Raw genomic sequence first — 24,818 nt, 5'->3', positions numbered from 1 at the left:
CCCTCGTGAAAATGTATAAGTTTTTTTGTAACAATCTTTGAACAGCGGCTATACCTTTCTGTGCTGTAAAAGTTAGTGTAGAACTTATAATTCCCAACTTAATTTGGCAGTCGTTTTTAGAAGTTTTATTGTACTGTATTCAGAACTTTTGCTTTATCGTTGTCAGAAGCTTTATTGTAACTTTTGCCGCACATTACTCGTAATTTTGCACATACTTCGACTCAACGAACAAAAAATAACACTGAAATGACAGAAAAAGACCCACAAATAAACATCAAACTATCGTCTGAGTGCTGCACTTGCTGTCTTAAAATACAGAAATTTAAATAGGAAGAATATAATGCAAAAGCCAGAAATTAAACCACAAAAAGCCTGCTTCGGTTCCGGAGTCGACTCCAGTCCATCAAATGGGCAATGAAATCCGTTAGTTTCCTAAGGAACGGGAAAACATTTACCACAAATTAATAATTTTGGTCCGCACGAACACAAATTCAGTTACTTAACAATTAACTTACTCAATTTACTCAACGTCTAGATCCAGTTTGTGGAGCTCACCTTTGCTTAGACTAACAGTATGCTTCACACCTCCATCCAAAGGCCCAGTGTGCGCTCGTGTGCGTTCGCAACGAAGGTGCCAGTAATTATTGCTTAACGAAGGGGAAGAGAGATCGTTCCATGGAGCCAACTCCAAAAATAACCGAAGAACCTGTGACAAAATACAATACTTAAGCAAATTAGAGAGAGTCGACTCAGTCCAGTGTAAAACAAAGACAAAAAATTTAAATCGATCTTTTTAAATACTTTCCGAATTTTCGATTTTCTACGCTTACTAGAACGAAGTCGACTCCAAAATCATATGGCTGCGTTTATATAACATTTTAAAACCAGACATCATACCTGTTGTAACAGAAAGAATGACTGAGAATCAAGGCAGGTTCGTCCAACAACCCAGCTGCAGGCTCCTCATTCAGCAGAGACGCTCTCAACGGCGATTCTGCTCGTAGACCCGTGAAGAAGCAGTCAAACCTGGTACTGCTTTCTGACTCAACGTTTCAAAATTCCATACAGATGCTACGAATCACGTATGGTTTCAGACCTTATCATTTTCTGTTCGACCCTTAGCATCAAAATAAAGTGTAATAAAACATTAAACAAACTAAATCTCCAAAAAGTGAAACAAACTGATTCATAATTATTGATAATTTGAAATTTCCTATAGGTCACAAGTGTGTTGAATTTCAACGGCTCGACTGCGTTATTAGCGAGCTGAGCTATGTTTACGTGCTCGACCGTGCGCCCTTATTGCGGCCGCCACCTCGTGGGGTAACTTGCATACCTTTCACATAGCTTCGTATACTGCCACAAAAATGTATTGCTATATTTGTAATTTGTTGTAATAAAATTTTATTGCAGTACGGAGTCTTATTTATTTACTAGTTTGCTAGTAATTAAAAGCCACATTGGTTATTTTGTTTTACGACGCCACCGAATTATTCAATTCATTGTTTATTGTCTGTATGAACCACAGAAACATAAACTGAAGTGGAATATGTATTGTATACATACATGATACATGTGCAATTACTAACGAAAGATTAATCATATGTTTAATATTTTAATATTTAAAACTACATAGCATAAAATGTTTTTGTGCAGTTGCGCTGTATAATTAAAGCAGCAACGCACTATGCAGCTATGCAGTGATGCAACTTAGGTCCATTGGTAGCTGCTTATTATGCTTAAGATTACATATAGTGCGTGACTGTGCGTCAATGCTGTAATACGAGTAAGTCACTCTTGACCAACTTGAAGTATTCCGTAAGTTATATGAAAGGTCCAAGTTATAATCGGCTGTCATGAAAACATTTTTGTAAGTTTAGCGTAACTTTACAAGTACTTCTTTTGGTAACTGGATGTTTTTAGTAACTTTTATTTTCACGAGGGCAATGGGCAGTTGGCAGGGCAGTGGTCTTGGCCACGATCAATTTTATCGTCATGTAGTGTAGCACGTCATGTAGTATACTGTATTACTAATTTACTACCTATAAATAGAGTAATACTATAATATAAGGTAGTCATATTTTACGGGTAATATTAAGCATTTCTAACAATGCTTGTTTTTAAAGGTCAGATGTTCAGATCCATACGAACATCTCAAATGCATAGCTTTGATGACCAGCGCTCAAAAAGTCGTGTTTACAAACTTCTTTGTTCGCCATAATGCAAAAGCGTTCGGAGATTCTGCTACAGCTAAAGTTCCCTATCAGCAAGCCGTCACCAGTAACAGCATCAGTGCACTGCAGTGCGCGAAAAGGGTTGTCCTTAGCCAACGGTGGTGTGCAGGCGCGATTCGAGCAAGGCTGCACTCGATTTCCCGACCACCACACGGGATACGCGAGAGTGAAATGCTGGTTAGTGTATACTGCGCCAACCTTCTCCGATGCTAACTAAGATAACTGAGATAACTAAGATGACTATTTAGGCGGGGTTTTTGCAGAAACCATTTCGTTGGCTGAGCACGATGGGGTTCACGGGAAATAAATAACAGTCATTTGTCGAAAAGGAACATTTAAGTGTTATAAAACGTGATGTAAGTATTTAAACGTTGTAGAGCGTGCAAGGCGGTTTTTATGGAAACCATGAGGTTGAATCAGGGTGTGCAGAAAACGAAGACCTACCGCTGGAGGATGAAGTGTCCTTTCCCGAGGAAGAGGATCGTATTTCAGAAGACAGCGATTACGTTCCGTTACCGAACCGATGAGCAAATTCAGAGTTTTGATAGTTTTGTCAGGTGCCAAGACACTGCCGTCCACTGTCCTGCCAAATGCCGGTTGCGCCCAGCCGCTTGCCTGCCGATTGCTCAAGGGTGTGCGAAGAAAAGTTAAGCCGGATCACCACTGGATCCATTAAAGATTTTCCTGCGACAGCACAGCGCGCCCAAGCCGCAGATTAATTTGTGACAAGTAAACAAATCTTTTAGATTTGTCGAATTAGATTACCTTTATGCCGAAAGGATAATCCACGGCCAATGTCAAAAGGAGGAAGGAAATTTTAGAGGAAGGAAATTTTGTGTGGTCAAAAGGAGGAAGGAACTTTTAGAGGAAGGAAATTTTGTGTGGTCAAAAGGAGGAAGGAAATTTTAGAGGAAGGAATTTTGTGTGGTCAAAAGGAGGAAGGAGATTTTTCGGGTCAAAAAGAGGAAGGAAAATTTTTTGGTTTTCCTAAAACTCCCGTATTTAATACAACCACCGATAAATTATTAAATGTACTTCCGGAGCATTCCATAATAACTATTGCCTCAATGACTATTGCATCATCGCTCGAAAAATGGCGCGCAAATGCCTTGCATCTTATTACCATACGAGGCAAGTGTCCCTTAAATTAATAGACGCGTTTTGCCTTACCATAAATTGACAACCTAGACCGCAATGTGCGAACCTGGCAGCCACCATGGGCTGGCATCGCGTAATACAAACGGTTGACTGCATTGCTGCCATTGACTTAACGTTAAAGTAAGTTGGCATTTACATTCGCAAAAATCTCAACCGAACCTGCGAACTCACGTTCAAAATAATGGAGAAAAAATTTGGGAATTTTTTGGTACCTAGCAAGTAAGTTTTCATGGCAAGCAAACAAAGTTATGAACATTTGTAGTTTCTCGTAGACACAGCATAAGATTCGTGCGAGGAGCCGTTGAAGAGGGTCCTATGCTATGTCTACGAGAACCCATAAACGTTCATAACTTTCAGTTTAACGTCGAAGTCAATGGGAGCAATGCAGTCACCATTTGGATTACATGCTGCCAACCCATGGTGGCTGCCTGGTTCGCACATTGCGGTTTAGGTTGTCAATTTATGGTAAGGCAAAACGCGTCTATTAATTTAAGGGACACTTGCCTCGTACCGAGCACTGCGCTTGAACTCGACATAACAATAACATACCGGTATACTACCCGACCAAAGCCTGTGTGAGCGACAAACACATTTTGGACAAAAGCCCTTTACGATGCCACCGGAGTGTGATCTTGTCTGATTCCTTTATAGCTCATCAAAACAACCAACCTTTCCGTGTCCAGACCGACGTAGCTGACGGGTGTAATCTAGCCGGTGGACGAACAAAAACGGCGACGCATATGAACGCATTTCGCACAAAGCGTCATTCCCCAGTAAGTATTTTCGTGAAGATGTCGTTGGGCAATTCTAATACAAAGCACTTAGATAAAAAATTATCTGTTGTACTATGAATTTTTAACTGAGTGAGGCTATAGGCACCCCTTTCACCCCGTTTGCTATAGGCATCCCCTTTTGCAACCAGTTTCAAGACTCTCTGCCAGCCGGATGCATTGGGTGGGGCGGGGCGTGGGAGCTTTGGTAAATACTGCATTCTCTGGCAGGTGCGCCTGAGGTGCCCTTCTATATTTCACACTACCAAGCGCAGACCATTGGCCCGCATTGATTCGTGCCGGGCAACTGTCTCTGCACAACCGGAAACTTAGCCATGGGAGTGCAATCACTTTTAAAAATTCTCCAATATTGTCAAGAAACCTCGACCTTGGAAACATAGCAACGGAAAACAGGGGATGCCTACAGATAACGGGGCTGAAAGGTGCCTATAGGCAGTGCCTTTTAAATTTTGCTAGACAACGGCATAACCATCTGGCAGTAATATGGAAGGTTGATGAAGACGCCCGAACGGCGTATGTAGATTTTCGGTAGTACAGTATTTATTTTGGTTTCACAATTGGATGATCAGCATATGCCATATGTCTTAAGCAAAGTATTCGATATCTTCAGCAAAACGCAGTCGCTTTTTCGTTATTTTTGTGTCGTGTTTTTGAAAGAAATTTCTGTTTTGGATTTCTTGTTCTTCGTGTGAAACGGTTGACATGTTTCGAAGCGCTATCGGGAGTTGGGTTATAAAAATTGATTCGTCAAAAAATTTTATCATTATGTCACCGAATGTGAAACTTTCCTCCCTCTTTTTGACCCGAAAAATTTCCTTCCTCCTTTTGACCACACAAAATTTCCTTCCTCTAAAATTTCCTTCCTCCTTTTGACCTTGGCCTAATCCACCGAATGTATAGTAAACCGGACTTACCTGTAGTTGTCGATCGTGGAATTCGTGTAGAACAGTAAGGGTATATCAATGAGGAAGCAGAATGACTCTGAAAAGAAACACCCACCACATCTCGAATGCCCATCTGAAGTAACCTGATTTTTAGCGATAATTTTGGAACATAGATAAGTAATTGCAGTATTAACTGAAGTAGCCAATGTCGCACAGTTCGCAAGAAAATAATGTGGGCATTATGTGCCTTTTGAGATCGCACCGATAAGTTTACTTTTCTGTTGCCATGGCGCTCTTGTGGGCCATGTTTACTTTACTAGGGTAGATAAAATAAGTACCGTACGTAGTTAGATTTCGTTTCATAGCATACGGTACACTGCACGCATTTGCAATTAATGTTAGTTTATTAGCGTGTACAAAAATGTGGCATTTTTCGCATTCGCTCGTTGGAGGGTATGCGAGTATTGCAGCAACAAGGTTTTTGTAAAGCCGGTTTGTTATGTAGCATCTTCATGGCAGCTTACCTTTTGACCTGTGTAGATGTTGGGAACTGAGAGTTAGCGGGTGTCAATTTCTCAATATTGACATACTGACCGTTAGCCTTCCCAGCAAAAACAACCGAATTATTATTACAAAAAAAAAACACCAAAAATTAGCCTTCCCAGCAAAAACAACCGAATTATTATTACCTGGTATTTTAGGTGAACCGTGATCACGAATCCACAGCTCGTCCTCGCACTCTAAGTACTCCGTAGCTGCCTTAGTATGTATGTACGTACCCCTACAAATAAATTTTAAAGGAAGAAACTTTAATTTAAAGCCTTCAGCAGTTCTTAACTGTAATTTGGTTTGTAACATGAAGCGAAAAAATAAGCTGTTGCTCTTGTTTACGTCTTTGTTGAATTATGACAGTTGAAAAACTGTCAATTAGCGCAATTAAAAGCTGGATGACATTTTTTTGCCACAGTTCTGCCACTGTACTACGCCTTACAGGCTTACGGAATACTATTTCAGGAATGAGCGATACTGCACTCCTAACTTGTTTCTGAAAAACTGAAATATCAGACTCAGTTTTGAAGACTACTATTATCACAACTTGTAAGTCATTTTTATTTAATAATTATTAACGTAAAAAAATTAAAATTATAGATTTTTTTAATCTTGATTTTGCATTTCTATTGTTGGGCGTAAGCGGTGTACCCATAGACCTGTTGAATTAACAAACCACCAGCGTTTGCATCTACCTTCATCGTCGCGACAGCGTTGTACTCTTATCGGCGACGTTTTCTAAGATGTTCCTCGCCTGCTGCCAGTGGCATGTCTTGAAAATAAATGCGGCGCATATAAGTTTGCTGCGATGGCGCCTGCTAACAGTAACCAGTGTGTGCTCCATATCTACTCTACTGTAAGTCTGTAACTGTACTTACATTCTACATACATTTTACTGTACATTCTACATTCTTACTGAACATTCTACCGTAAAAACTTTCTCAATTTTAGAACCAAATTTATTAAAATTTAATTGCATGCCTTTAATATGTGAATGCGTTCTTGTAAGTTTACATCTGTGCAGTGTATCTGTGTAGAATCCAGTTCTCAATTATTTATCTACTCGTACAAATTAACAAGCCTGGGTTTAACAGTATGACGAATTCGTAGGTGTTTCTTGTTCAAAATTTGGAAAACTTCATTGGTCAAATCCAACACAAGGCGCAAGATATCGAAACATAACAAAGTAATAAAGAATAAGAGTTATAACAGGTAAAATACATTACCCTGCAACGTTTTTATCAGATTACCTGCATCTGCCACACCAGTAATAATTAAATTATAGTGCCTCGCGCATCCGCGCTCGGCACTTATGTACTGGATAGTATTACCTTTATTTTGGAAAGGTCATTAAAAAATAATTTTAAAATATTATCCAACACTGCGAAACTAATCGCGCTTCCTTCGCCAGTAACCACCTTTCGCGTTGTCATTTACCAAACAGGTTATACATCATCATAACAGTCATTGACAGTTATGTTATTTACTCATAACGAAGTTGGTTTCTTTGCAAGAAATATTTTTTGGGGCGCTGAATGCCAAAGAATCTGCTTCATTTCGAATTTTCGCTACATATATTACGCTGTTTTCTCACAACTTTGAGTAATGAAAGCTTAGACTGGTAAACTTGGTCAGCCTTATATTTCCGCAATGGGCAGGCAAAGGATTGTCATTTACGGCATCCTAATGCTGCTCAAAACGGAAACAATAAGTTCTGTAATATCGGAATGGAACTGGAATTAAATCGTTGCTGCACTCATTTTACTAGATGTACGTAAAATACATTATGTAAATGAAAAGAGTATTTGCATTTTTGTGAGCGATCGCAATCTGCTCGTCTCTGCGAATAAAAGTGCACATCTGCTTTTGTTATAGAAGCTCTCCTTGTCAACAAAGATCTTGTACGGCTTATAATAAGTGGTGGCTGGTTTTAAATAATTATTTTGTCTCGGAGTTGTACTCTGTGTCATCATCACATAAGGTATTTAACAAGAAATCGCCTACGAGTAGCCTATCAATAGAAGATGAGCTAAGTACTTTGTCTGTTCATGGCCGATGACCGGAAACCATATCGGGCTGTTGAATTCAGTGACGGCTGCAAAAAAAACGAAAAAATGAACCGGCGGCTTTCTTTCGAAGCAAGGCAACCGGCGCTGTGCCGTACTTGGATGACGCAGCCAGGCTGCAGCTAAACGGCAGTTAGTAGAAACCACGGACAGTGCCACGGACGATGTTCGTGATTTCGATTGTGAAATGTACGAGAATATTAAATACTGCAGGCTGCAGTTCTGATGCGCACAAAGGTTGTAGGGATATTTTGTCATTACTCGCCTTTATCGCTACCGTTTTGGCCGGAAATGTTTCTGTGTGCCCTTTTGGGGAAACGAGCAAGAGGAAAATCTGCCCTGTATTGAACAGAATATGCTGTAAGCATCCCGGGAATAAAATATCGGCATTCAGGGCATTTTGTAGAAATATATTGTGGCAATTATCCACTGACACGAAAAAGTTCTAAAAATTCTAAAAGTTCTTAAAGGGCTACTTGTGGAACAACCCCCCCCTACTTTTGCTAAGTACTCTGTACTAGTTGCTCAGATACGATCGCGAACAGCAACTATATCGCGAAGACAAATGCTTCTCTGTTTTCGCGACAAATCCCACCAATGGTCCTAGTGAAATTCACCAAAAATCCTCCGCGGTCATATTTTCGTTTACATAAATAAATAACTTTCGTAGATTTCGACAGTTATCTTGGTCCGGCTATTCGAGATAAGCTTAACTCTTCCTGGATCATCATGTAACAAATATCCCTCATAATGGACAGCCATGACGAACACGTTTGTTCGCTTGTACCCACTTCAAACGCAGTTGTTCTCTGTTTTAGAGTTTTCATTGACCACAAACAAGTGAGATACTCGTATATAGTGTGTCTATAGGCACATTACTGTGGTCAAAATAGTCCCAGGTTTGATGGATAGTCGTGCACCTGTTCTATGTATAGCTGTATGACCAGCGAAATAGACGACCAGAGCGATTAACAATAGATACAGTAGTTACTCATTTTCGTGGTTATGGCAGTTTATTGTGCGCTTTAGAAGACCTTTCTCAATAGCGAATTGTACAGTACCACACTTTCCTATGCGAAATAAGGGGCAGGCAGTTACAATATCTCGCGCAACAGCTGACCGTTTACGCCGAGCTTGCTACGAAAAATTTCATGCATAATGTTGGTGATTATATCGAAGTAAGTTTGCTGGAATCCATCACTTATTACGCAGCGACCAGGCGATCTAAGGAAAATGCCATTTTTATATCGATTCTGGGAGCTGTAGCAACGTTATACGGTGAGAAAGTACTAGTTGAACATGGAAACGTTCACTGTTCTGCAGTTAATGCCTTGATTGTTGCGAAACCAGGTAGCGGCAAATCTCAGGCGATCGAAGAATTTTATTATTGTCATCGATGTGACGATTTCCAACATCAAAGGCCCAATCCATTTTCCAAAGATGCCGGAAAAGGAAATATTGTGAACGGAGAATGGATGGCGTTGGACGCCACAGATCAGTCAGCCAACTGCCGATGCGCCATTTTCTCAAACATGATTCCTCATTTCCAAGAAAGATTATCTCACCGAAAATGCGCGGCTTCAAATCATAAATCCTAACATCACCCAAACGAATAGTTCTTTGGAAACGACCGATAAGCCGATGTCGAATTTAGTCTAATGCTATACTTTAGTCCAAAAATTCACCAAAAAATTGAACTTATTACTGACTATTATAATCTGCCTAACGAGCACCTTCTTTATTATTTTGTTATATCGGATTCTTTAATAATAAGCACTCCTGCTTGTAAGAATATCAAACTGCGCCGATATACAACTCCTCAAACGCAATACAATAACGTCGAAGCACAACTGCTTAAATTATGAATAATACTTTCCTGAATAGTGAAAAGAGGTCGAAATCGGTATAATCTCTTCTTAAATGCATATTCTTTAACGTAATTCACTGCAAACCGGCACTCCGACAAAGCGGCCAAAAGCCGCCGAACGGTCGCTAATATCCACTTTGACTGCTTTCCCGGCATTCCGGCCGAACGCCGGTTGCCGAGAAGCCCCGTTCCGTTGGCCGGGTTTTCACATGGCTGTCGCATGCTTGCCAGTTAACAGCATCGTCTTTAGATTTAGAAAAGTTCTCATTTCCTCCTTGTATCGTTCCTCAAGTAGGACTTTCTGTGGTTGGCGTGAAGTGTGCAGTAATGGTTTAACTTTAAGTGGAAAGAGGGAAGTAAGCGTTAGTTTAAGCGTGACAATGGCGACTTCAACGGATCGAATAACGAAGTTTAATCCGGAAACGATGGATTACAAAGCGTGAGAGTTCTTATTTGACAACTACTGCATGTTGCTCTAACGGATCTCCATACGGGTCGGGATACATAAGCACCGTCCGTAACTGATTAACAGCCTGGACACTAAAGCCCAGCAGCTTCTCGTGTCCATGTGCAAGCCTAATTATTTATGTTAGACCTATTTATGTTTTTGGTTACAATGTTGCTGGTCGTGTTGTGAATTTGTGGATGTCAGTCAGTTGGATGGAAAAAACTTATTAAGGACTTCAAATGGCCCATGTTTAGTTCCTGGTAGTGCGAAACTGTGGAAGGCCGTCTGCTCGAAACCAAAATTTTTAAGAAAGCTGCTTCTCAACGTGCTTGGGTGACAGAAATTCGAAAAAGTGAAGCATTAACGCGCTGCCCAAAACGTACCAGACGGGAAAATGGTGAGCTTCAATTTGGCTATAGAAAAGACATATTTCTATATATCTGAAAGTTCGCCTGCAGTGATCATCAAATACTGGGCATTAGATATTGGTCTAATCGCCCCTGACAATCCGAAATATGAACTGCAAACTGCGAAAATGACAGCGTCATTACCGGTCCGCAGTTACCATGCCAAACGACAAAAAACTGGAAAACCTGCGCCTATACTCAAGCTCGAGTTGGTCACAGAACATTCCCTTTCATTCGGTAAATTTGTTAAATGGCATGCGAGCTTATGTTTTTTAAATGAAATGCTTAATGCCTAGCTTAATAAATATGCGTAAATTCAAGCACTAAAGCCATACATTCGGTACTAGTGTACTACTGTGTCTTGTCTGAAAACTAATTCAGTGGCCTGCATTTATTTCATCCACGTTTTCCAAACTAAAATGTTTACTGCTACAGCTTCCTTGAACATAGTGCAAGCAATGTTCAGATATATACGCTATATAAATGACCTTTCACATAGGCTAACATAGCAACGTAGAAGTTGCATGTCATTATTCTGGTTTGCTGACCATCAGTTAGCGACGATCGGCTTTACTAATAAATATATTACTTTTGTTACCCACGTCGTGACAAACTGGTGTGAAGGCATACGACCTCGCGCGGCCATAGTCCTATTTTACCACAATGACGCTGACTTCCCCACTTTCTGCATCGTCTTCCTCGACGCTCAGTTGGTCCTCCTGCGAGAAGCCTGGACCGGGGCTAATACAGTTCGAGCCGGCGAAGTTAACAATTTCAGTATCGGAACTATTTGAAGCTGCGCAAGATCACCAATGCGGAAGTCCAGTTTGCTACTGGACCCTCTTTGGATCGAAACAGGGTAAATGTTGTTTTCAACGTGCTTGTTTGCAAGCCCGGATAATTTTATTATTGCGGAGATCGTCGAGAAGCTAGAACACGCGTTTGAACATGTCCGCGACACTTTTCAGTGCAGTCATGAGTAATGGAACGCGTAAGTATCTCCAGTCTCAAACGGACACGACCGTGGTGGAGGCTCTGACAATCTGTGAAGAGTATGAGCCACGGATAGCGTTGGTGGCGGTGCTAGCATAGGATGCAATAGCGGCTGTGGGCGCGCAGTACGGCAGAACCTCAACAGCCGTCCTGACCGGAAACCTGCTACCGCGAGTAATGCCTGTGACGGATGTGGGTCGACGCAGCATGAGCGGTCACAGTTCTCAGCCATAGATCGTGACTGCAAGAGCTGTGGCAAACAAGGATACACTGCGAAGGCTTGCGACTCTGGACATTCCTGGTAGTGGAGGAATTCAATGCCCTGTCCGTGGACGCAATGGGTGGATGGTCCATTCACGTCCCAGTCAAACTGGTGCATCCCGGTATCGCACGTACTGGATATTGGCTCCAGGGTGACCATTATCACCTCCGATACTTGGAGGTTAATCGGATCGCCCAAGCTATCCCCTTACATCAGCACGCTACAGAGTTTTACGGTTACACGCTAAAGGTCATCGGTCAAACGACTGTGGATGTTAACCATGCGCGGCCCCGTAAAGCACTACCGCTCTTGGTTGGGACCACAGGAGAAAACGAGCTAGGCAGTGACCGGATCCAAGCTCTGAATTTAAACAGTTGAGCCTGCGGGATCTGCCGTCGACCACGTTATCCGCTATTTTCGGTTCCCTGGAGGTGGTATAACTCCTAAAGAACACGTATTCCGGGAGGAACTCGGCCATTGTAAGCACTACAAGGCTCACCTACACGTTAAGTCCGGCGCCACACCGGTATTTCGGAAAGCCAGACCGGCCCCATTCGCCGTCGGCGAAGCTGTAAAGCGTGACCTGGTTCGCCTGGTAGGGAGTGAGATCCTGACACTAGTGGGACGGGCCGACTCGACAGCACCCGTGGTGACGACACAGAAATAGGCTGGTGACATCCGAACCTGTGCTGAAGTAGGACTCAGCGATGCTTTCGACGGCCAGCAATATTCGCTGACGACGCCGGGTGAGATGCCTACGAAACTAAATGGCGGGTGGAAGTTCAGTACGCTGAACCTGACGCAAGCTTATGCGCCGTTGGAACTGGGTGACGAGAACAAGAACGTGGTAATAATAACCACCAATAAGCGTTGTTCTAGTTTAACCGTCTCCCTCGGTGTCGCCTATGGCCCCAGAGTGTTCCAGCAGAGTCCTCAGGGATGCGAGGGGATTGCGATTTACCTAGGCGACATCACTGTCACTCAGCAACGGACGAAAAGCACCTCCGAACCAGAAGAATGTCCTGCAACGTCTGGAAGGGCATGAGTTCACGTTGAAACGCAGTAAGTGATTCTTCCTACAACATTCTGTGAAACACTTGCGGTGTGTGGTGTGTGGTGCATCACCGAGGTCGCCACATCTCCCAAGATCGTATGAAGGCACTCCGCGACATGGTCATTCGCACAAAGACCCTGCCAGCGGCGGAGAAAAACTATGACCAAATTGAGGAGGCCTTGGCCTTGGTATCTGGATGTCGGAAGTTCCACCGATACATCACAGGACGTGAATCCATCCTCTGTACGGTCCACTAGCCCATCCGCCCCATCTTCGGCGTTTTCGGAAACAAGAAGTGATCTCCAGTGGTGACTTCATGTGGGAGGGGGGGGGGGCGTCAGATAGATACGCTATAATACGCTACGAGTGTATATATATAATATATATGACGTTCACATAGAACGTAGAATTTGCATGTCAAGTTTTGGTTCGTTGGCAATCAGTCAGCGCGATCGGGTGAGTGGTATCGCCCCACTCAATCAACGTCAACGATATGATGTAGCTAGAAAATCATGCAAAGAAGCGATATCAAAGCTAGCTGAACTACCACTGAGCAGATTCGATGAAGAAGTCACCAGATTTCGGAAACATCATTGAATCGCTTGGGAAAGGTTAGACAGAAGCGACGGACAAGTTGACTGACCTTCCAGATTGTTGATTTCGTACCAACTGTTTCACAACTCACAAAAGAAAGTACACACAAAAAGTCGACCGGGGACTTCAGTCTGGGATGCGTGAGAAAACGTTCAATAACAAGCAGGCAACCAGGGAAAGAGATAGCTGGATACCCGAACCGACGTAACTGCTCGGCCCTTTAAGACTGATCGTATATTATAGCAGAGACAGCCCGCCACTCAAAGACAGCCCGACCCGGTGAAACTGAAAACAGTCGATGCCGGAACAGATGGGTCATGGGATCGGTGTGCCTTTAGACATTTACGACCCCGATATCGATGACATCAAAACTGTCGGGTGGATGATATACGACAGGGTGATTGGCGCTTTTAGTTATCTTTGCCCACGCAAATACGGAGGAAGATTCACCGGATTAACTGGTACAGGAAAAATAGCACTCTGCTACCCGGACGCAGCTGAAGCTGCTCTCATATGGAACAACATGGCCGCTGGGATGGACGAAAATGAATTTATTACTGGTCGTAAGCTAATAATATTCATTGCTGTCCGGCTTGTATTTGTATGCTGTACATACATTTCAATTTTACTGTTTGTAAAAATATCTGGAAAAAAGTGTCCAAAAATCTGCCACAGATAATATAGGTAGTTCGGTATATCAAAAACATTACGAAACTCTATAAACACTAACTGCGTCGCACGGTGTCTAGCCCGCGACAAAAGCGCGCTGCAAGTACAACACAACAGGCCAGCTCTAGGCAAGTGGCAAAATATTGCACGTAAGATACGGGTAAGCACAAAATGCGGAAGTTAGTAGTCACGATTACAAAAATCCGTTTGTAAGCGGGAGTCATACGGTGCAAAAGTCTTAAGAAGCCGTGGAGAAGCGCAGCGGATACTTTCTGGACACTTTGCAATCGCAGTATTAAATTATTTTATCGCAAAAGCAGGTATGACTCGGAGTCGTACGAGTACATGCTCGTACATACAGAGAAATTCTGTGCTTCTCTGTACGCTGCTGTATCGTTTGATTTTTGGTAGAGACACGGTTTCGAGCGACGAGCACCACTGCGGATTTGAAGGCAAAAAACTTCACATCGTAGACTGTTGAGTTCACTGGTTATTAAAGTGAATTTAGCTGCCACAGTAGCTTCTTCAACTAATACAAATGTTCACTTGCATCCTCTGTTGCAACATAATATTATTAAATCGTGCTCGCAAGACACAATGGCGCAGTCAGTTTCAGCTAATTACTCCTGAGGCTCAAATGCAAAGACGATTTACATGGAAAGGGAATGGAAATGGAAACTTACCTAATACATAACAGAAACTTACCTAACACGGAAATCTTTGGAGAAAAGCAGCGGAATGTCTGACTAAGGTAGCACCCGTCGCAAATTGAAACAAAAATCTGGTTTATGAGATTCTGAGTTTAATTTTGGAATGTATGCAGGAAGTGTGTGTGAGTACAGTAATGTAATAATGTAAACCGTCAGTGCGTCCGGAAATTACAGTACTTAATTGTGAAGTCTGCACTTGCGAGACACGTACGAAAAGTTTTTGGTGTGCCTGTTGCCATGAAACATGTATAGGTACTCAAGCAAGCGATCACTTTAGCAGTTACGTACAGTACATAACTGCTAAAGTGATCGTAATAGCCTGCGTTACCTTTAGCAGGATGTTCGTATTTTAGTTTTGTTCACTGCATAATAGTCATTAAACGATTATTATGCAGTAAATAAAACTAAGAGAAGTACATCCTGCTAAAGCTAAAAATTTTTTAGCAGTCGTACGAGGTAAGTATGTAGAGTACTTAATTAACCTAACACAGGAATAAACTCAATTGAGCAAATACGTTGTAAAGAGTATGGACAGTTGCATAATATGTGTACTTACTGAGAGCCTTCAATAAAATATACTCGTACTACAAACCGTGAATCTACAATGTGCAATACATAACACAAGTACTTATGCAATTTATTTAGGTAGTTAGCGATGTCAGATTTACCGGTACAAGGCAATACTGGCAAGCGGCAACTACCAGAATGATACTGCTCAGTAAACTACGGTATAAATCTTTTGAAAATTATGGGACACCTTTATTACAGGGTAGCAAAGTTAGTATTCATGTGCACGCCGCGCTTTTCTGTTAGTACTGGTATGGTATCCAGCACTGGATTGTTCTGATAACAAAAGCTGTTCAGTTTCCGCAATCGGCAAGCAAACGGATATCAGTTAATGACACCCAAAATGTTGCCAAACACGGAACCAAAAAAAACATTTCACACAACTTTGCGTTGGCACAAAGTATATTCGTACAATCTTCAGCACCAACGCTATTTTACATTGTTGTAATACAGCCTTTAGCTCAATAAATATTGATAAGTAACAAGAAGCTAAGTATGAATATTTCTGCCGGATATACGATGAAAAAGTCGGCCCTTTCTACGCAAACCGAACGCGCATTTTCGTCTTTGCGCGGCTAGCCTCCCGTAAGTACAAGACCTCTCCTTTTAATAAGCAAAAAATCTGCAAAATACGTTTATGATTCGAAAAGACTGGTTCAGAAAAAGCGACCTGGACATTTAGAGACCTACTCATACAAGTTACTCAAGCAGAGACCTGCGAGGCGAGAATCCCGGCACAACAAACAAATCATATTCAACGGCATCATTAGTACGCGCTGCCCACGATGCTCGGCGCTGAATAGGCAGATGGTTGGTTGCCGAAGACAGAGGGATTTGTACTGTACTACTGTATAACAGTACTAGAAGTCATGATATATATCTTTCGTCTACGTTGCTAGCATGCTTCGGTTTCAAGCAGGACCTTCGAGAACTGACAGCTTGTTATTTGTCTCGAGGTGCTGATGAATACAGCATAAGCACGTTACTTGCCGTTACAGATAAAATTAATAATATTATAGTGACTTTTTAAGTAAGAATCATACCGAGATTGTTAACTTGGGTTTGTCACATGTTCACCTCTTATTAAAATACAGGTAATTGAAGACGTGACATTCTGTTAAAAAAATAATCAGTAACATTTATGACGACCAAACCGCGCGCTGCTTTTATGGACGGTTACCATTGAGAAAAAGATCACGCAGAAATCAGCTGCAATCCTGCAGAGTGAGATTATTGTTCCTGATGAATAGTTTCATTACAGACCCATACACCTATTTAACCTCTATGAGGAAATGAACATAAAGTCTCCGATTTGAGGACGTTATCTGAGTTCTGGTCTTCAGCTTTTCTTCAGCTTTGAATTTCTAGAAAATCTGCATGGAGAAAAAAGCTGAAGACCAGGAAGTCGATGACGGCTCAAAAGATAACGTCCGCCTCAAAAACTGCAAACTGATATTCACTTACTCCATACAGGTTAAATGGGATAAGGACATGGGTCGTGTGTGCGAATTGGGAACATTGTTCATGGGAACGAAATGAATCTGCTAAAGCCCTGCAGGATAAGAAATTTCTGCAGTCTGGCGACAGATGTTTCAAAAAAATCACGACAGGTACCGTAATTATTGTTTGTGCTAGTCGTAATTGTTTTTCAGCTGCACTTATAGGTGCGGCGAAATTTGGAACAAAGATGAGTTGGCACTGGAATTAGTTGAATATGCCGAAACGCTTATTGATGTAAAGTGGGACGCGGCGGGATACTTCGCACGCAACTTGTTTCACAAAGGACTGCGTGAAATTGAATTCGACGTTTTGAGTTTTTTTAAGGGTGATGCTGGCATTGACACAGACAACCAAAGTAGGTTGTATGAACCCACTGGACTGCGGCGAGAAGAGAAAAAAGAAAAAGTTAACGTTCACGACGGATTTCATGAGCGCCTTTGCAAAATCAAAAGTGATCCAGAAAGTGACAGCCGAAGACGGTTAAAAAACAAGGAGAAACATAGGTTATGATGTTAATAAAAAAAATCAAGCTTTTGAAGATTACTTCAAAGGGTTTGTCTTTGCTATGGCTAAAAAAGGAGCTAAAGAGATAGTGAAACCGGAGTGAAGAAAAAAGGTTTAAAACAAACGAAAAAGAATTCAAGGAAAGCGTGTTCAAAGAGACTTGAAAGTGTGGTTACGTTGCTGACGCTATACCGTGTTACAACGGAATAGGAGGAATACAGTATGTCTATATCTGAGGACAGAGAAACCGACGACGCAAAAGATTACTGGTTAATTTCGGAATCGCGAATTCAGCCAACATTGGATGTGGTGTATTTTGCTCGTAAGGGAAACGGAATGGTAACTTCTGTTCAGGTCACCACGGCAGAAAATCACTCTGCGTGTAGTGTATCGGAACTGCCATCGTATGTTATCGAATATGTGCTGAACTAAAACCATTTCGCGACAATAACCTGGACGAAAACAAAACCCGGGGGTAGAAAGGCCTGACAGAGTTGAGAGCGGTCAAGTAGTGGAGAGTACGGAGACATTACAGTACGTCTTTATAAATCCAGGCGGTAATGCCAAAACTTTAAAGACGCATCCGCTGCATGACACATTCCCATACAGCTCAGTAAAGCTAGTTTGTAAGAGGGATGGCGCTTACTGTCCACGCCGGCGGAAGTCAATTCCCACAACGAAAGCATTACGACAAGTCACAAAAACCAGCCGGTGGACAGCCTAAAGCTTGTGGCATGGTAGGATGGAGCTTATATCATGTACGTCATTCACCTGCCGGCTTCGGAAGACCATGACCATGGATTCACGGAGACGATCGCATAACATTTGCCAGAAAGGCGGTTGTCTGAAACGGAGGAGAAAACTGTGGAGCAACTGATCGTGAGTCGGGTGCCACAATTATAGCCAACAAAATCAATGCATCGCGCCGGTCAAGCGGTACGGCCGGCACCGATGAAAATCGAGTGCGTCCCGGTCTACGGACACTCGCTTGGGAAATGACTGCCTGAAATACTCGTTTGCCTTTACCTTTGATCGTGTTTTTGGCAACCAGATTCAAAGCGCCAACTACGCCCGGGACGACGAAGGGCGCCACTGGTTTGTAGGCACAATCGAAACCGACGCACTGAGGCCTTCTCCCAGATCACACGGCCATAAACCTCAAACGAAAACCATGGTCAGTGATCACAACTGCACAGTAGTGGCAGCAGATACGGGAAAAATAGTAAAACGCGGGCGATTGTATCTGTCATGCGGAAACAGATCAGTTGCGCTGTCGATATAAATATAGCTCACATACTACATAAGTAAACAGTAAACAATACGGTTTTCGCCATATACCCCATGACTAGTGGTCAAAAATATTCCGCGAGATACTCTCGCGTAACCAAAACTCATACCACGAGGTATGAGTGTTGGCTGGGTATAAAAAATCTTGGCCCTCTGCGCTTTCTCTCCAAGGAACTGCAAGCAGACAGTTAGAAAATCAAGATAAATAGGAACACAGAATTACAGAGATAAAGGTTAACTTATTGCTTAAAGTGTCTATTTTGTTCAACCGTTTCGTAAAGAAAACTACTACATCTCAAAAACATGGCGTGTAAGAACGTACTCTGCTTCACCATTACCCTTTTTGCTGAATGACAACTGTAAAGGGCTGCTCAGGACTGAAGACGAGATTTCTTCCCATTTGTTGTCCAGCGATTCGGTGTGTGCTAATATTAAAGTATCGGTGCAGAAATGTTTAAAACAACTGGGCAAACCAAGACATAACAAGAGCAAAAATTTTGTCAGGACCACGTCCAAAAAAAATTTTGTCAGGACCATTTTGTCAGTTCTTATAGAACATACTCTGTAGATATTGTTTACACACACGGCCATAAACCTCAAACGAAAACCATGGTCAATGATCACCACTGCACAGTAGTGGCAGCAGATACGGGAAAAATAGTAAAAGGCGACCAACATAGCAGTTGGAAAGGGTGCTCGCAGCACCGCTAAATAAACGTCGAAAGCAACAGAAACATAATTATGGCACCCTTACAGGCCTTATTCAAATCACCAAGGAGACCAACACCGGAATAATGCTTTACTGACACTCAGCCTTCAGCCTAGAAATGACCTGACTAAGAAACCGGACACTCTTCTTCAAAAATATTTAAGTTTAGGAAGATATGACTGAGCGTTAAATTCTATGACAAACTGTTCATCTGATAATTGCTTACAACTGAAGATGCAAATGTAGAACGCAATAAAAATGGAGCAAAAAATTGTTTGGTTCGAAAACGATAGCATGGATTCATTAATCAAAATTGCCGTAGTACGTACGCTATCATCTTGATACATATTAACGACACAACAACAGATTGCGAAAACTCTCGCCCACCCGTCAAAAAAAAGAAAACGCTTGTATCGGTTGGTTACAGTGATACAAAGGAACTTTTCAGCGGGCACGCGATGCATGTACTGGACTGTCGTGGCGCTACATGTTTTACCGCAAGACGGTGGCGTGGGGCATGGTACGATCCAGCACGAACTGATGCATACCGTTGGCTTTATAATACACGAACAGCCAAGGAAAGACCGTGATGGCTTCGTCGATACTTTCTGGCAGTATCGCACACGCCGGTTTTCCTGGCTGACCCCAATGTGAGTAGCGCTCGTTCATTTCGTAGTTAGGCACATGCGAGTATTACGGAATACTACAAGGAAAGAATTCATTAACCACCGTATTACCTTAGTTGGTTGTTCGAAACTGCAAATTCTTAATGGATCGAAAAGATTTGTATTACAGCGAATCACGTTGCGACAGACATGACCGAATTTTTCGGAAATCTGGCGAACATCAAGAGCGCCTTCTGTCCTAAAATTCAAAGGTGAGCAACTACTGTATAGCTTCGATTTACGCAGAACTGAGCGCCAGGGAAAGATGATCAACAATCCTCTCACACACTGCGATCACGTTTTTTTGCACCAACAAGTGCTCGGCATGTCTTTACTGCTTGTAGCCAGGGTTTTTCAGGAAAGTAAAGGTGGCACACACTACCGAAAAGCTTTTATCTAATGTATACGAATTTGGGAACACGACTGGCAGATAAGTAGCTGGGCTGAGAATTCTTTTACGATATCTTGACATTTCTGAATTTCTGCAGAAATACCAAGTACGCCTGAGTCTATGTGCTGGATCTGTTGTTTCAAATTAATATAATTATCAGTTATTATGAACTGCTCATAATAATAGTAATTAATTAATTTATGCGTTGCACTTTCCTTCGGGCCAAAAACGTTCATTAACGTACTGTATGTTGCCGAGAGAATATGCGATGTTATGCAGTTCTACTACATAACATCGCATGAAGTTTTAGTGCAGCAGTTCTTTCAGTACTACTACTCGTAGACGTCGTAGTGCTAGTTTATTTCTTATAGGTACTTGTACCTGCTAGTACGTGTATCGACATATACCGTGGCGGAAACAGGAATTACTTATTACTGAATTTACTAACTATAGAGACTTAGTAACGATGGTACTTATTACTGTAAAATTATACAAACATTCCAAGTACGTACGTACGGTACGCAGTACAACCGATTAGGCTCAAAATAGAAGTCATTTCTATGCGTTGTAGGTGGTCGACTGGTCAGAACTTGACTCAAACTACTTAGCTGCTTCACAAATCGCCTGCTTCTGTCTCGGCTGCCATTTTAAGCGTTCGCGGTCCACAACGAGCTGAACCGCCGATGGGCATGCGCCGGTAGAAAACTAAGTACATCGTGTACAATCAGTGAATGCCAAAAGTGTGGCGAGCAAATTTATCGCAAATTCTTATTAACCGCATCTGTATGAAATCGTAGATTTAAGAACATGTTTCGGATGAGTGGATCACAGCAGTTTTCATTATTTTGATACATTCGTTTATCTGTTGGTCCACTCACACAACAACCGTCGCCGGTTGGTAACACCAGTTGAATTGAATAGTTCTAACTTACGGCAGTGCCTTTATACGTACGCCCGTGGCCAAATTTTAATTCGCCACATTCTATAAGTAAATGTGCAAGCACACGCTTTTTAAGAAGAACTATGCAAAAGCATACAAAATTACGCATAATATGCACAAGAAATTACGATAAAATACTGTACTTAATATTGTATTCTCTGCATTTTGTAATCTCGATTTCCGACGAGCTTGCCAGCACCAAGTTAGTTTTATGTCCTACGGACAAAATTTGTTGTGGCACGATAAATTCCAAGTTGTAATAATTAGTATTATGTTCAGGAGACCTCCTCGGCTTCGTTTGCAGAATTCAGAACCGCAGTGTTCTGCACTCAAACACCGTACTATTAGTTCTACATGACTAAAATCCGAAGAGGTATACGCCTGGCTGATCGAAATTCGGCCGCTCGGGCGATCAAGGAAATTGTCTTGACTTTGACTTTTGAGTTCTAGGCGACAAAATAGTCACAAAAGTAAGGTATTGTCATAGGCTTACAGTGATTGACATTTTTCCTGATAAGTAACAAAATTTCATAAGTTAGTTAACGAAATATCTACTCATATAAGCACCTGGGAAGAACTTAAGAAGAAAGGCGACTTTGTCGGAATCGCAGTTTCCGGACACAATCAGAATCCGAACATTCTAGTTCCAGTTGCACAAAATGCAGAATGGCTGAAAGGTTTTTCGAAACTACGGCAGTTGAAAACTGTACAGGAAACCTTCGATTTTTTTTGTGAATCCTAGTTTGAATACTTATGAACGTTAGTATACTGGCCGAAATGTATTGCATTGTGAGGCAGCCGCTGTATCCGGTCGAATTTTGAATTTACTTGGACAAACAACAATATTCACCGTACAACTAATTGGCTGGAAACATGGCATCGCACTTTCGCTATGCTGTTAATGAGGACCACCCCGGTATATATCAGCTCTTTAACCTGCTGTGCCGGGAAAATTGTTCATCAAAAAACGGAAGTCGTTGCACGCATGGCTGGTGCCGAGCCGAAGCATAAAAGAAAGTTCTTGGAGGTCACCAAACGGCACAAAAAACTTGCATCTAGCTATGGGCAGATGGATGCAGTCAATTACTCTAATTTTGCAATTAGTTCGGAAATTTTGTTGTAAAATCTGGTTGAAGTAACTGAGTGCAATAACCAAGTAATTATCGCTACAGTACATGCGGTAGCCAAGTAGTCAGGCGGACGAACCGCCGAAGTGTCAGGGAACCGTTAAATGTATAAGACTGTTGTGTCTTACTTTTACTGATGCCTTTGCATCTTTCGTGTTAATTACACTTGCAGATACATGCTGTAGCGCGGCTGAGAATTTTCAAAATTCTTAGAACCTCGTAGATAATTGGTTATGCTCAATGCATAGATAAATTAAGGTAACTGGTATGCGCCCCGACTTACGGGGCGCATAGGAGTTGGCTTCGAGCCCCAAATTTTCGGGCGCAAAGGATTCGGCTTTGTCCCCACAATATGGTTTTCGTTTTCTTAATAGTTACAAGCTGTATACACTTCAAATTATTGCCACCCTAAGTACATGCGCCGGTAGTTAAACCCACGGAAGTAAACGCCCATGAGCAGAAGCAGAACGAATGACAGCTCGGCCGCTGACAACGCTCAGCGATATGAGTGAATAATTCTAAGCTAACTCGAAACAAAAGAAAGAGGAGTTCCGACGAAAACCCTGACTGCCGCATATAATCGATAACGAAAAGGTAACAAATACGAGAAGCGTTGAACCACGAATCAGCATCGCTCTCGCAGAAGACGCTACAGGAAGCAATCCAGCTTCGGGTGACTCTTAAGTGTCCCATCTAAGAGAACTGGAAGAAAACGCGTCCGGGTTGCCTTTTCTGACCAGTTAATATTTGTTGCTTGTACTCTAAACGGGCAATTACATTGTATTTGTGACAAAGCTAAACTCGCACTGCCCAGACAGGAAGTTGTAATTTTTTGCTTTACGACCGTCTCCCTGGTCAGCTGCCGCTTGTACTTCAAACATTAAACTGTAAAACGTTTCGATAAGTTAAAGCACAGCAGTTATTAAATTAAGTACGTAGTTGCATCTGCATTAGCTGTTAACTTGCTGAAAGTTTTTTGGTTAGTTGTGCTAAAGGTTATTGGTTAAATTGCTTGCTGAAGGTTATTGCTTGTTGAAAGGTTGCTGAAGGTTAAAAGCTGAAAGCTTACTGAAAGTTAAAGGTTATTGCTTGCTGAAAGGTTATTGGTTAGTTGCAACTCGCAAGGTGTCATCGCGTCCAGTAATGTTTGTATTACTAGATAAAATGGATTTTCTTTCCAAATAATGATTTTACTTTAACTGGCTGTTAATGCAAAGTTGACTTACTTGCCTAACACGGACGGGTTACACGACGTCAATGTTCAGAAAAAGATACGAAACTCCACACTCCCTTCCGCAGGACAAAAGTCCAATATCCATCCCATGTTGGAGATAGAATTCTGGATTAAAAAGCAATTAAAATTTTCGATTAAACTTAGGAACATCTCCCATAGATACCGCATTAATATGTTTTACACTTTGCTTGCAAATTTCTTGTTGCGCCCGCATCAGAAAGTACTTAAGCATTAGGCATTGCGCGGAGTTGTCTTTCAGGATTTTATGACTGTGTTGCCATGGCGCCATGCATCAATACTGTCTGCATACAAATTTGTTTCTCCGGTAGACAGATACACCGATAAGGACAAAAGGTGCATATACAGCACTGCGATTTTTATCAATAACATAATACATATAAGTATACATAACCGTAAAGATCTTTAACAGCCTATTAATTTTTATTAGTGATGACATAAAAAACCTTTATGTATCGCAGTCTCCGATGTTCTAATTAGCACGTATTGTAAGTAATTACGTGAATATAATGACTAACACAATCAACCTCCTATTTACCTATTTTAACATAATATTATTTTACAAAATGAAGCAACATGTAGAGCAAATAAAAAAATTCTTTGATTTATTGTAATCAACCAAGCGGGCTCCATACTGCCGACCCGGTTCCGAAAAGCCTCATTTTTAAGAATGGATTCTTTGCTAAATAAGGCCTGCTTCCTTCTTACTTAATCCGTGCACATTGCCTATGCAGATCCCATAGGCTGCCATTAATTGATTTAGATTTTCGTACGAATCAGTGCTAAAATTGGAACCCTATTTTTTTACGAACACCATACGACGTGAGTACTGCGCATGTTATGTGGGAGCGCGGTCGAGATGTTAGGGAAGCGTTGTCTGAGTACTACGCAGAGACAAAATAAATGCAATCTTGCTATTAATTGGCACGAAAACCAATGAAAGCCGCATGTGAAAAACGTGCACTGTCGCGCTTCTTGTACTGCTGTTTATTACTGACAGCACTGCAAATATAATAATCTGCTATGATTTTAATCAAGAAAAATCCAAAATCAGTAACACCAGTTCAAGACTGCTCGCAATAACAGCAGTTATTGGCTTATACTGTCACAAAAAAGAAAACACAACTGTAACATCACAACACTGAGAGAAAAACTTTATATTAGAATTCGAACTATATATATACTCCACA

At 41.7% G+C, this 24,818-nt stretch overlaps 1 long non-coding RNA gene across 2 annotated transcripts; it reads right to left on the bottom strand.

Annotated features, from left to right (window-relative positions):
• Positions 1 to 274: 274 nt before the first annotated feature.
• Positions 275 to 5,845, bottom strand: LOC129601552 (uncharacterized). Of its 2 annotated transcripts, XR_008692243.1 has the most exons (5): positions 5,757 to 5,845; positions 5,098 to 5,164; positions 898 to 1,071; positions 556 to 706; positions 275 to 432 (listed from the first exon to the last, which is right to left on the bottom strand). It is a non-coding gene; the product is annotated as an uncharacterized LOC129601552 (long non-coding RNA). The 2 variants fall into 2 exon arrangements; XR_008692242.1 differs by lacking the exon at positions 5,757 to 5,845 and having other exon boundaries at positions 5,098 to 5,232.
• Between the last annotated feature and the right edge of the window lie 18,973 nt (positions 5,846 to 24,818).

This window comes from Paramacrobiotus metropolitanus, unplaced genomic scaffold, assembly GCF_019649055.1.
Source record: "Paramacrobiotus metropolitanus isolate TYO unplaced genomic scaffold, Prichtersi_v1.0 Parri_scaffold0000249, whole genome shotgun sequence".
NCBI classification, from domain to species: Eukaryota; Metazoa; Tardigrada; class Eutardigrada; order Parachela; family Macrobiotidae; genus Paramacrobiotus; species Paramacrobiotus metropolitanus.
The sequence above is the reverse complement of the archived record's forward strand: the minus strand, read 5'-3'. Positions and strand labels throughout refer to the sequence as shown.